The sequence below is a fragment of the Felis catus genome, chromosome A2 (genome assembly GCF_018350175.1).
Source record: "Felis catus isolate Fca126 chromosome A2, F.catus_Fca126_mat1.0, whole genome shotgun sequence".
Lineage (NCBI taxonomy): Eukaryota > Metazoa > Chordata > Mammalia > Carnivora > Felidae > Felis > Felis catus.
In genome coordinates this window covers 46,760,394-46,773,002 of record NC_058369.1, presented here as the reverse complement: position 1 = coordinate 46,773,002, position 12,609 = coordinate 46,760,394, and the positions used below count along the sequence as shown (strand labels likewise).

The 12,609-nt window shown below is 44.7% G+C and overlaps 1 pseudogene; it reads right to left on the bottom strand.

Annotated features, from left to right (window-relative positions):
* Window positions 1-1,113: 1,113 nt before the first annotated feature.
* Window positions 1,114-11,110, bottom strand: LOC101088822 (annotated as a pseudogene).
* Window positions 11,111-12,609: the final 1,499 nt, after the last annotated feature.

Genomic DNA, 12,609 nt, shown 5'->3' with positions numbered 1-12,609 from the left:
CCTGAGGCAGCCCATTCCAGCTCTGGACCATTCTATTAAAAATTTTCCTTTACACTGAGACAAAATCTATGTGCTGGTATTTTCCACCCCTGGTCTTCTCCCCTGTCTTGGATCCACACAGAACAAGTCTAAACTTGCCTTCACATGTGAAAGTCCAGAGTGAAGGCCTGTCCATGCAATGATAGAGGGAAAGAGTGCCTTTGTGGAGGGTTAGTTCTCCGGGGACAGTTGTCTCCTTTGGAGCAGTAACAGGCAACTTTATCCACGTCTTTATTTGAGAAATACTAAAGGACTCTCAACCCCAAGTCTTCCTTCCAAACTCCAGTATTGGCCTCTTTTATCATTACCTTATTCTTCCTCAGTGTCCCCTTATATGGATCATAAGCTAGAGGGAACTGGACTCAAGATAGTTAGGTTTGGAGGTGAAGGCATGAGAGGTGACTCAGTTTGTGTCGGAATGCAGCTAGAGAGCCCCCCAAATACCACAGATGCTTATATCCAATCAACACAAAGCACAGCTTCTCCGTCATCATGAGGGCACTCAGCTAGGACAGGAACAGGAAGCCAGGAACACCTCCTACTACTCATCATGTTCTGACATTTATTTCTCAGCCCAGCTTTCCCTGTCCCACTCACCTCTGTCTACTGTCTTCTTTTCTAGAATGCACCTTCCAAAAACTGCTGCAGATGCTAAGGGAGATAAGAGATTTGAGACAAAAGAGAGGATATTTATTTATTCAGGACCTAAATGCCTTAAAGTCTACTCATTGTTAATCCTCCTTAGTAGAACTTATTCTCTGATTTCCTCATTGTTTTACTCATATCTTCCCCAAATGACAAATATTGTTTACTGATTTGTCACCACCCATCCTTTCCTTTCTCAGGGTAAAAGCTTTCTGAGTTTCCTCTGATGGGCCACCCTTCTCAGTCCACATGGTTCTTTGAAGACTGACCACACACAACTTACCATCCCAGGGGTGAACTGAAGATGACGGCCTGACCAACCAGAGTCATGGTGATTGGCTTCGGGGTGGAAACATGGTGGGAGTCAGCCCAAGGAGAGTGTGCACTGGGGCTTTTGCTGGGACTAGTAGCAAAAACGTGCTGAATTTGCTAAGTTAATTGAACATAAACCTGGAGCAGCTGGTGGTCATTCTGGGGAAAGATGAGCATGAAGAAAACACTGAGGGGAGAAGGAACAAGAAATGAAGAAACACAGGTATTGTCTTGTGGCTGCTTGAGTTGCATATCTCTCTGGCGTCCAAAAGAATTCTGAGGAATACTTGACCCCAGCAAGTCTCAAATTTTTGGGTCTCAAGACCCCTTTGCACTTCTGAAATTTATTAATGACCCCAAAGAGCTTATACTTATGTGAATTGTTTGTATTGATATTTATCAGCCTGGGAATGAAAATTGGAAAATTTTAAAAATTGCTACTTCATAAAACTAATAACAAACCCATGAAATGTTAATAGAAATAATGTTTTATGAAAAATAACTATGTTTTTCAAAACAATATCTTTAATGAGGAGTATGGCTCCGTTTTACATTTTTTTCGATTCCCTTACCATGTCTGGCTTATTAGGATATACCTGAATTCTCATACATGCTTCTACATTAATGTATTGCCATATGTTGTTTTGGTTAAATTGCTTAAAGAAGACCCAGCTCACAGAGATATGTATCATTGGAAAAGAGAGGGATATTTTAATAAACTTTTCAGGGAGTTGTGAATACTCTTTTTTGATATCACTCCAAAACTTGACAAGGGGTACTTTCTTAAAGATTAGTTAACAATGTGGAATCTGAAACTACAAAATGAACTTTTCTTATTTTTTTTTTAAGTAGGCTCTATGTCCCAATGCGGACATAGAACCCAACGTGGGGCTTGAGCTCACAACCCTGAGACCAAGACCTGAGCTGAGATCGAGGTTCTGACACTTAACCAACTGAGCCACCCAAGTGGCCTGGACTTCTCATATTCTGTACACTCATGAGACAATGGGAGTGACAGAAGGAAAAATAATATCTTAGAATAAGAGGAAAATAGTTTTCATTTTGTGGCCCTTCTGAAGGAATTTTAGGGACCTCCAGGGGTCCCTGGACCATACTTTGAGAACTGCTGCTCCAGCCTAATCCTTACCAACTCTGACTCTGTATGCATTTTTCTAACATAAACTTCTAAAGAATCAGGACTGATTTGGCTCATTCAGCCACCATTCAGTAAGATCCCTGGTAGTTACTCAACAAATACTACTGGGCTCCAAGCATCATGCTAAGAACTGAGAATACAGAGGTGAGCAAAACAGAACTGGAGCCTACTCGCACGTTGCTGACAGCCTGGTGTGGCACGCAGACATTAATCAAACAATAGAGGTTTACTATAACCATATTGTAAAGTTGGTTACCACAACGTAACCATATTGCTAGGTGACAATGCTGGCATCAGTATCATGAAGGAAGCTACAAAGAGCATCAAGTCAGAGAGTTGCAAGGGATTGGTTCCTTAGTGAAGTGACTTTCAGGAGAGAAAAGGACAAGTAGTCACTTGCTGACAGGGGTTGGGGGTGATGGTGTAGGAATGTGGCTTGCTTCAGAGAAGAAATAGTATGTGAAGTGTCTTAGGGAGGGAGAAGCTTCAGGAAGCCAGCATGACTGGAAAGGGAAGGTGGAGAAGAGCACATTGCGAGAAGAGTCTGGAGAGGTAGACAGACGCCATCTGTGAGAGCACTTGCAAAACACCATCTTCTCAGGCCACTGGACGACCTATAAAGGACTGCCTTTCAGTCAGGCGCTTGTCACTGGTCCAGTCACCAGGAACTACAGGTGCAGGGTGGTAGCCCATGCCTAAGGGACCACTCAAAGGGGACTGTCCAAGTGGGGTCACGATCTCCTCCAAAAACGGATTCCATGTCTCATTGCTTCACGGTTGCCTGATGCACATCCTTCCTCCAATTTGGAAGCCTTGAAGATCTTCTATATTTGCTGGTTCATCCATGTTTGATGTTCAGTAGGGACACTATCATAGGTGGGGCTGTCAATGGGGTAGATTCTGAGATAGAGATTAGCAGCAAGATGTTAATCAGGTAGTGCTCTTGGAAAGGAAGCCACAGAAGTAGGAGTGGACAGAGGGAGAACTGACAGGCAAGGCCGACTCAACAAAGGTCTCAGCCAATCTCATGGGCTCTGAAGTCCTTCTGAATTGTCTCGAGTTACAGCAACTCCCGAGGGAGGCATGACCTAGGAAGTAAGCATGACAAGGCAAGGCTGTTTTCCTTAGTTAATGCGATCCCCAGTGTGGGCTGACGACAGAAGGCTGTCTTTGAGCATCATTGCCAGCTCCTGAGGGAGTAATCCTTCTTCCCTGAAGGAAGATCGGTGCATCAGAGCCTGCCACAATCATGAATCCACTCAACAAGAATCATGATGGTGTTTATGAGGACAGCGGTGGCCAAGAGGTCAGAGGGACTGAGTTCTGGGGCTGGCTTTCCATAAATCAATCTCACATAAAAACTTGTAGCTGATGGGGGTGCCTGGGTGGCGCAGTCGGTTAAGCGTCCGACTTCAGCCAGGTCACGATCTCATGGTCCGTGAGTTCGAGCCCCGCGTCAGGCTCTGGGCTGATGGCTCGGAGCCTGAAGCCTGTTTCCAATTCTGTGTCTCCCTCTCTCTCTGCCCCTCCCCCGTTCATGCTCTGTCTCTCTCTGTCCCAAAAATAAATAAACGTTGAAAAAAAAAATTTAAAAATAAAATAAAATAAAAAACTTGTAGCTGATGGACTGGATCCACTCTGTTTTGTATCCCCACTTTATTTCACGTCTTTTCTCTCTCACCAACCCGCTCCATCCATACAGGCCTTCATTCTAGTCTCTCAATGCTCCAAGCTCAGGGCTACTTTGGGGCTTTTGCACCATTGATAGGAATTATCTTATTTGCACATTACACTAGAATAAATGCCCCAGGAGTGTAGGGACGTTCTTCTTTGTGACCTCAGAGCCTGGAACACAGTAGGCATCAAAGTATTTGCTGAGAAGACCAACAAGGGGCACAAAGCAAAGTGGGCGTATTGGGCTGCTAGAGTTGCCATAACCAAGTATCACAGAGCAGTGGCTTCAACAACAGATGTGTATCCTCTCACAGTTCTGCAGGCTAGAAGTCTGAAACCAGTGTCAGGAGGGTGAGTTTCTTCTGAGGACTGTTTCCTTCGTTTGCAAATGGCTGTCTTCTTCCTCTGCCTTCACATGGTTCTCTGTACAGATGCGTGTCCAAATTTCCTCATCTTAGAAGGACACCAGTTATGCTAGATAAGTGTCCACTCAATTGATCTCATTTTACCTTAATTACCTCCTTAAAGACCCCATTTCCAAACACAGTCACATGCTGAGGTGCTGGGGGATTAGGATTTCAATATACAAATTTGGGAGGAGGGGAGTATGTCACAGTTCAGTCCATAACAGTGGGGGACACAAAAAGGCTATGTTATGGATTTTCTCTCTTAGAAGCATAGCTATATTCCAAACAAGAGGTGACAAAACACTAGCCAGCATTTTTTGAGTCCTTACGACATACCAGGTACTGTATAGGTACTTTACAGGCATTCTCTTATTTCCCCTCACAAACACCTGTTGAAGTGGGTAATATTACATCCAGTTTACTGACAAGAAGACAGGGGCTCAGAGATCTTAAGTACTTGCTCAAGGTCACAGAGTGGGCCAGGGGAGAAGCTGAAACTTGAATGTAGATCTCCTGACCCTAAGCCTACACAATTTACCATTTCTAGAGAATACCTGTTGTTTATCCTCACAGCCTCCTAACCGCAAGATTTAAATTGCTAACATCCTGCATCAACAGAGCTATAATCAGCTTAATTACATGGTATTTTGTGATGTTCTCTCTAAGTCACCTGTAGCCCTCTCCAAGGGGAAGGGAATCATCCGGGAAAAAACACTGAAGCCCAGATGTTGCCCACAGTCAGGGTAGAGGATCATCAACAAACATCTTCTTTGCTCCCAGCATTGTCAAGGCTAATGCTTTGGTTCTCTCCCTGAAACTTAAACCAAAATAAGAACTTACTTCATTCTCTGTTTCATTAGCTTGGTATAGGCCCAAGATAAGGTTAAAAATCAAAGAGTCTGAGAAAACTGCAACCAATTACCCTGAAAAATATGCTAAGCCTGAACAGATTTATTCAACGTTGCTTAGTGGGTGGCTTCACAGCACGGAGGCCAAGATTTATCATCTGCTTGGCTTTGCCTTTGATTATTCATTGACTGGGATGGCTTTCTTACCATAAGCTGATATAGTCTCCCGTCTCAGAAAAAGGGGGGGAAATACATAACACCACACTGGCTGATTCATTTCAAACAGAATGTTTTTTAAGAGAGACAGACCTGTGGTACTAATGAATATTCCCTGTTTTTCCTTTTGAATTCACAGCAGGAGATAAATGAAAATTTTAGCAATGGGTGGAGGGGTGCTGGTAGAATGTTCTACTGATTCCATTGGGTGTATATCCAAACAAACATTATAACTGCATGTCATAAGCCACACACTGTGCTAGATATTGTCCCAAATGATCTCCTTTTGCTTTTGCATAAAACCTCACAGGTAGCTGTTGTCATCCTTATTGTATAGATGAGGAAACTGAGTCTTTAGAACTGCATTGTCCAGGTGTGCCTCGGTGGCTCAGTAGGTTAAGAGTCCAACTTCGGCTCAGGTCATGATCTCGCAGTTCACAGGTTTGAGCCCCCCGTCCGGTTCAGTGCTGATAGCTCAGAGCCTGGATCTGGCTTTGGATTCTGTGTGTGTGTGTTTCTCTCTCTCTGCCCTTCCCCTGCTTGTGCTCTGTCTCTCTCTCTCTCTCAAAAATAAATAAATATTAAAAAATAAATATTAAAAAAAAAAAAGAACTGCATTGTCCAATATGGTAGTCACTAGCCACGGATGGCTATTGAAGTTTTTAAAAGTCAGTTCTTTATTTACAACAGCCACATTTTAAGTGCTCAACAGCCATATGTGGCTAGTGGCTACCACATGGCATGGCACAGATATAGAACATTTTCATCATCACAGAAAGTTTTACTGGACACACTCCTCTAGGATCTACAGGCAAAGAGACTTGATATTTGCTTAAGCAAAGACAAGATTCCAGTCTAGTCCTCTCTGCTCCAAGTCCAGGTTCTTCCCACTATTGCAACACACCCATGCCATCTGTGATCTTCCTTCGCAGTAGGGGAACGATCAGCGACCCAGGGGCAGCAACACTGACCCCGATTTCTTTGGTAATCTCATGAACTAAAAACTTTTTTCTGCCCTAAAGGGTGTGTTGGGAAATGCTAAGAAATGGCCAGCAGGTGGTGTGTGTGTCCCGTCTCATAACGTGCACCATCTCAAAGCCCTACTAAAAAAGGTGTTTGCAAAAGCCAAAAACTTGTTTGTTTGGATAAAGGACTTGAATAGATATTTCACCAAAGACAAATATATAAATTGCCAATAAGCTTATGAAAAAATATTCAATGTCATTAATCTTTGGGGAAATGCAAATCAAAACTACAATGAGATACCACTTCATAATCATTAGAATGGCTATAGAAAAAAGGAAGATGGAAGGGAGGAGAGGAGAGGAGAGGAGAGGAGAGGAGAGGAGGGGAGGGGAGGGGAGGGGAGGGGAGGGGAGAGGGGAGGAGAGGAAAGGAAAGGAAAGGAGGAAGGAAAAAAAGAAAAAGAGAAAGGAAGGGAAGGAAATACTTCTGCTTGTTAGCAGAAAGTAACAAGTGTTGATGAGGAAGTGAAGAAATTGGAATCCTTGCACATTGTTCAAGGAAATGTAAAATAACACAGCCGCTGTGGAAAACAGTGTGGCAGTTCCTCAAGAAATTAAACAGGAATTGCCATAAGATACAGCAATCCCAGGTGTAGGGATGTACCCAAAGGAATTGAAAGCAGGGAGTTGGAGAGCTAACTGCACACCAATGTCCATAGCCATATTACTCACAATAGCCAAAAGGTGGAAACAACCCAAATGTCAATCGATGGATGAACAGATAAACAAAATGTGATACATCCATACAGTGAAATATTTTTTGGCCTTTAAAAGGGATCGAAGCCTGATACATGCTATATGTGGATAAATCTTGAAAACATGCTAAGTGAAATAAACCCGGAAAAATAGGATTAATATTACATGACTGGACTTACAGGAGGTACCCAGAGCAGTCAAATTCATAGACAGAAAACAGAATGTCAGTTATCAGGTACTATAGGGAAAGGATAAAGAAGAGTTAATGTTTAATGGGTACAACAGTTTCAATTTGGGAAGATGAAAAAGTCTTGTAGATGAATAGTAGTGTTGGTTATGCAACCGTGTGAATGGACTTAATGCCACTGAGTTGTATACCTAGAAACGGTTAAAATAGTAAATTTTATGTTATGTGTATCTTCCACAATAAAATTTTGTAAAAATTACAAGTTGGGGGTGCCTGGGTGGCTGTCAGATAAGTGGCCGACTTCAGCTCAGTTATGGTCTCACAGTTCGTGGTTTCGAGCCCCACGTCGGGCTCGGTGCTGACAGCTGAGAGCCTGGAGCCTGCTGTGGATTCTGTGTCTCCTTCTCTCTCTGACCCTCCCCCTCTCACGCTCTCTGTCCATCTCTGGAAAATAAACATTTAAAAAATAATTATAAAAAATAAAACAAGAATAGGGTACCTGCGTGGCTCAGTTGGTTAAGTGTCTGACTCTTGGTTTTAGCTCAGGTCATGATCTCACGGGTTCCTGAGACGTGGTCTCCATCCTCTCAGTGGGAAGCCTGCTTGGGATTCTCTCTCTGCCCCTCCCCACTCTCTCAAAATAGGTAAATAAACTTAAAAAAATAATAAAATAAATAATAAATAGGATAAATAAGTAGTAAATAGGATAAAAATCTTTCTTTTTGCAGTTTTCTAGTTGGGGTTTGGTTGCTAGGTAGGGAGAATCCTACACGGTACAGAAAAAAAGGGAAGGGCCACAACCTCAGTGCCATGCCTGGCTCTTCCCACGTTACGCACAAAGAAAGATGATCCAGACATTAGTCTAGCATCCTTACATCATGTCTTTGATGGCCAAGTGCAACTTCACTTGCAAAGATACCTTCTTTTCCCAAGATGTGGGCCTTCCAGGAGCTCAGAAAATATGTGGGACAACAGATGTCCATTGCCCATCTCCAGAAATGGTGCTGTGAAGTGAGACATGGCCTTTAAGAATTATTCTGTCTACCCTCTCCCATGATTAATAGGCATGAGAGTTAACTGCTCCCCACTCAGGCCTACCTGTTTGTGATATTTTCCTCTCCATTCCCTTCGCCAAGATCCAGTCCAAAATTCATGTGTTCCGGGGTGTTGCCACAAAGCTGGTGATGCAGCTCCTGTGAGGTGTAGTGTAGGACGTGGAGGGAATGGGTGGCCAGAGAGGTTCTACCTAGGGTCCCACTTTCTATCACAAAAAACAGAGGGCTGTCTCTCAGAAAGTTGCTCTTGTCCATCCTCCTTGTCTGAGTTCTTGAAAGTTTGCACATAGCAAAGCACCTGCAAAGGATTTTGATCACGGTGGTTCTAGACTTGTAGGAACCAGTGGTTCCCCAGCTCATATCTGTCTCCACAGATCCCAGAGCGAGGCCACAGGAAGTGGGGGAGCTTACTTTCCAGAACCACCATGGTGGCCAGACCTGAGCCCTCCAAAGCTTGTCCCGCTCATGGGCCACCTGTCAGTGTGTGTCATCCTTCATGGTGATGAACAGGTGGAGCATAAGCAGTGTGGCGATGATGGCAAAGGCAAAGTAGTCCATGCCAAACACAAAGGGCAAGCTCACTTCATAGTTGGAAGGCCCATCAATGATGGTGAGGAAAAGTTGAAAAGTGCTGAAGAATGCCATGGGATAGTTGTGGAATTGCCCCCAGACTTGTTAGGTCCTTTGTCTGGAAAATGACATAGAATGCAGAGGCAAATCCTGGAAAAAACTAAGCCATCAGCTGACAGAAAGGCATTAGGTCTTCAAAAATCATCAGCCAGGGGCACCTGGCTGGCTCAGTCTGTAAAGCATGTGACTCTTGGTCTCCAGGTTATGAGTTTGACCCCCACACTGAGTTAGAGATTACTTAAAAAAAATAATAATAAAGGGGTGCCTGAGTGGCTCAGTCAGTTGAGTATCCAACTCTTGATTTTGACTCAGGTCATGATCTCACAGTTGGTGGGATTTGAGCCCCCTGTTGGGCTCTGCACTGAAAGCGCAGAGCCTGCTTGGGATTCTCTCTTTGTCTCTTTCTACCCCTCCCCTGTGCACTCTCTCTCTTTCTCTCTAGAAATAAGTAAATGAACATATAAAAAAAGAAAAATGATATGCTTGAGAAGAAGGTTTGAGTCACTTCCGTTGTTTTTAATTAAATTAAATAAATAAATAAATAAATAAATAAATAAATAAATAAATAAATAAAATGAGTGCCTGGGTGGCTCAGTCAGTTAAGCATCCAACTTTGGCTCCGATCATGGTCTCACAGTTCATGAGTTCGAGCCCTGTTTCAGGCTTTCTGCTGTCAGCATGGAGCCTGCTTCAGATCCTCTGTCCCCTTCTTTCTCTGCACCTACCCCACTCATGCTCTCTCTCTCTCTCTCTGTCTGTCAAAAATAAACGAACATTAAAAAAAATAAAAACAAAAACAAAAATCATCTTCCGGATCATAATATTGAAAGCACAGAGGATTCCAGATGGAATGCTCAAGTGAAGTATGTAACACCACACAAGCCCAGCATCAGGGTGACGGACATGGGTGCCGCCACCTCCCCATCCATGTGGGACAGCCGCATCCCCATGTTCACTGGTACTATGTAGGCATCGGTGATGATAAGGACATGGAATGGCCCCCAGAGGACAGTCTGTCTAAAATAGCAATAGGCACCAACCCTGAAGACACTCAGGGTCTCTGGGAGCAGGTTGATGACAACCTTGGTATTGGTCACCAACTCCCCCATGAGCCAGATTTTGTCCTGGTGAGTCACATAGGCCTCCTAGAGTGGTCTCTGTTGGAAAATGGTGTTATCTCAAGAATCTGTGCAGTTGCCAATTCAGAACTTGAGGGGGCAGTAGACATAGCAGATCATATAGAGCAGGTACAAGGCACCCAGAACATAAAACAACCACTGACCATATTTCTTCCACTTGAAGCTCACTAGTTGCTTCACTGGGGTCCGTTCTAGGATCTGGTGAGTCACCTGCTTCTTGGGGGAGACCATGAGCTCTAGAAAGGATGTGTCCTCTCCCCAGGAGTTGGTTTCTGTGAGATTGTAGAGAGTGGAGGTCAGCGGCTCATATGTCCACTGGATACGCTTCTACTTCTACATCAGGTGCTAGAATATCACAATGTGGCCCTCCACTCTTGCTGGCTTGAAGGGGGTGAGACCCCCGTGAGTGGGCATGAGGTCCAAGGACTACAGGAGGTCCCAGCTCCCATCATAGGACAGGAGCAGGTTATATATCTGGCAGGCAAAGATTTTGTTGGGCTGGAGGATGAGAATGTGCAAGATGATGTTTCCCAGGGAGTCCTGGGCCTGGATGCTGGCTCCGGGCTTGATGAGCAACCTCACAAAAGACAGAGGATGCTCCCCAAAGTAGATGAGGTTTGCAGGGGCCCTGGTGGAAAGCTGTGCCTGTAGCTCTTACAGAGATGCCAGTCCCATGGGCAGGCAAGGCTCACACCAAGTTCATGTTCTGGTTCACGATGGTTATGTGCAGAGCAGTCCAACCTACAGATGGCTCACACATGGGGAGCTCTGTGACCGTCTCCGGGCAGTCTCTGCCAGCACCATGGCATTGTCGCAGAGGGCTGCTATAGGCAGCACCATCTCCCCCAGGCCTCCTCTTCATCCAAAGTCACAGGTTCATTCCAGTGAAAGTTTCTTTGGGAAACACAGGTGATTTTCCTTGGCTGCCTGAAGCAGTGGAGACTCTTGAGCCCTCTTTTGTTGCAGCATACAGGCTTTGTCCAGATGCTGATCCCAGCCCTGCTCCCTGACCAGCCAGGAGGTCAGAAGTCTGGGGTTGGATCCAGAACTGCCTTCTGCCTTTGGCAGAAGGGGCCCCCATGCCTTCTCCTTTCAGGCACTGGCAGGTTACAGAAGTTCGGTACAAGTAACGGGTCTAGGACTCAGCAGCAGCTGAGAAGGAGGCAGGGTCTGGGGTTGGGACTGAGCGTGAGTATATCTTCCACGTGACTTGTGTATGCAGCTTGTAGTTTGTGGCTGTGGGGTGTAAGTGTGTGTTTGTGTGTGTGTGTGTGTGTGTGTGTGTGTGTGACCAAACACTTGTTCTGTTGCAAAACATAGCCAAGAGATACCATTGGTATTGTGCACTCTTTATCTTTCTCTCTCTCCCCTCCCTGCTCTCTTTATGTTCTTCTTATCACTCAGAAACTGCAGTAAAGATGTTTACAAACTGGAAAATACAGCCAGCCACCTTCCAATGTCAGTTCCCTTGGCTTTAAATATATCCGTTTGTGGACAGACCCATCCCTGAAACTGTATTTATCTGTCTGCTTGATATCACACTTGAACACCAAAGAGGCATTTCAAAATGAATGTGACCAAATCAGGATTCTCACTTCCCTGACCCCTCTGCCTCCCAAACATGTTCTTTGCCCGTCTTCCCTATTTCTATAAATAACACCATCATTCACATAGTTATTGAGGCCCAAACCCTAGGCGTTGGTCCTTTAGTGATCCCTTTCTCTCTCTCTCTCTCTCTCTCTCTCTCTCTCTCTCTCTCTCTCTCCCTCTTTCACACACACACACACACACACACACACGTGCATGAGCACATGCACACCACATCACTCCATCTGCAAAGCCTAGTGGTTCTACTTCAGAAAGGAACCTCAAACCTACTTACTTCTCCCCATTTCCACAGCACCTCCCTCATCTAAGCTGTCATCTTCTTTGGCCTGGGTAGCTGCAATGGCTTTTAAGTGGTCTCTGTGCTTTGACCTTTGTCCTTCTCTAAAACCAAATCAGAACAAGTCACTCTGTTTAGAATAAAACCGACTCCTACAGTTCTTGTAGGCCTACAAGACCCTACAAGGTCTGGTCCCTGCTTGCTTGTACGATCTCGCCTCCTAGGACTCTTCTGGTTGGTCACTAATCTGTTGTTCCTCACGTGGATCCTCAAGTACCCTAAGCCCATTCCTACCTCAGGACCTTTGCATGATCTCTGGTCTTGATTCAGGGGTCCTCACCACAGAGAGACCTTCCCTGATGACTCTATCTAAAGTGGCCTTCTTGTTCCAGTCTTTAAACCATCACACTATTTCTATCTTCCAGAACATGCACCCCAGGGGTGCCTGGGTGGCTCAGTCAGTTGGGTGTCCAACTCTTGATCTTAGCTCAGGTCTTGATATCAGGGTTGTGATTTCAAGCCCTGCAGTGGATGTGAAGCTTACTTAAGAGAAGAAGAAGAAGAAGAAGAAGAAGAAGAAGAAGAAGAAGAAGATCATGCACCCCAATTTTAAATGATATAGATGCTGTTTCCTTACTTGTTCCTTGGCTTGGTGTTGGTGTCCCACACTAGACTCTAAGCTCTTCTTCCCCACT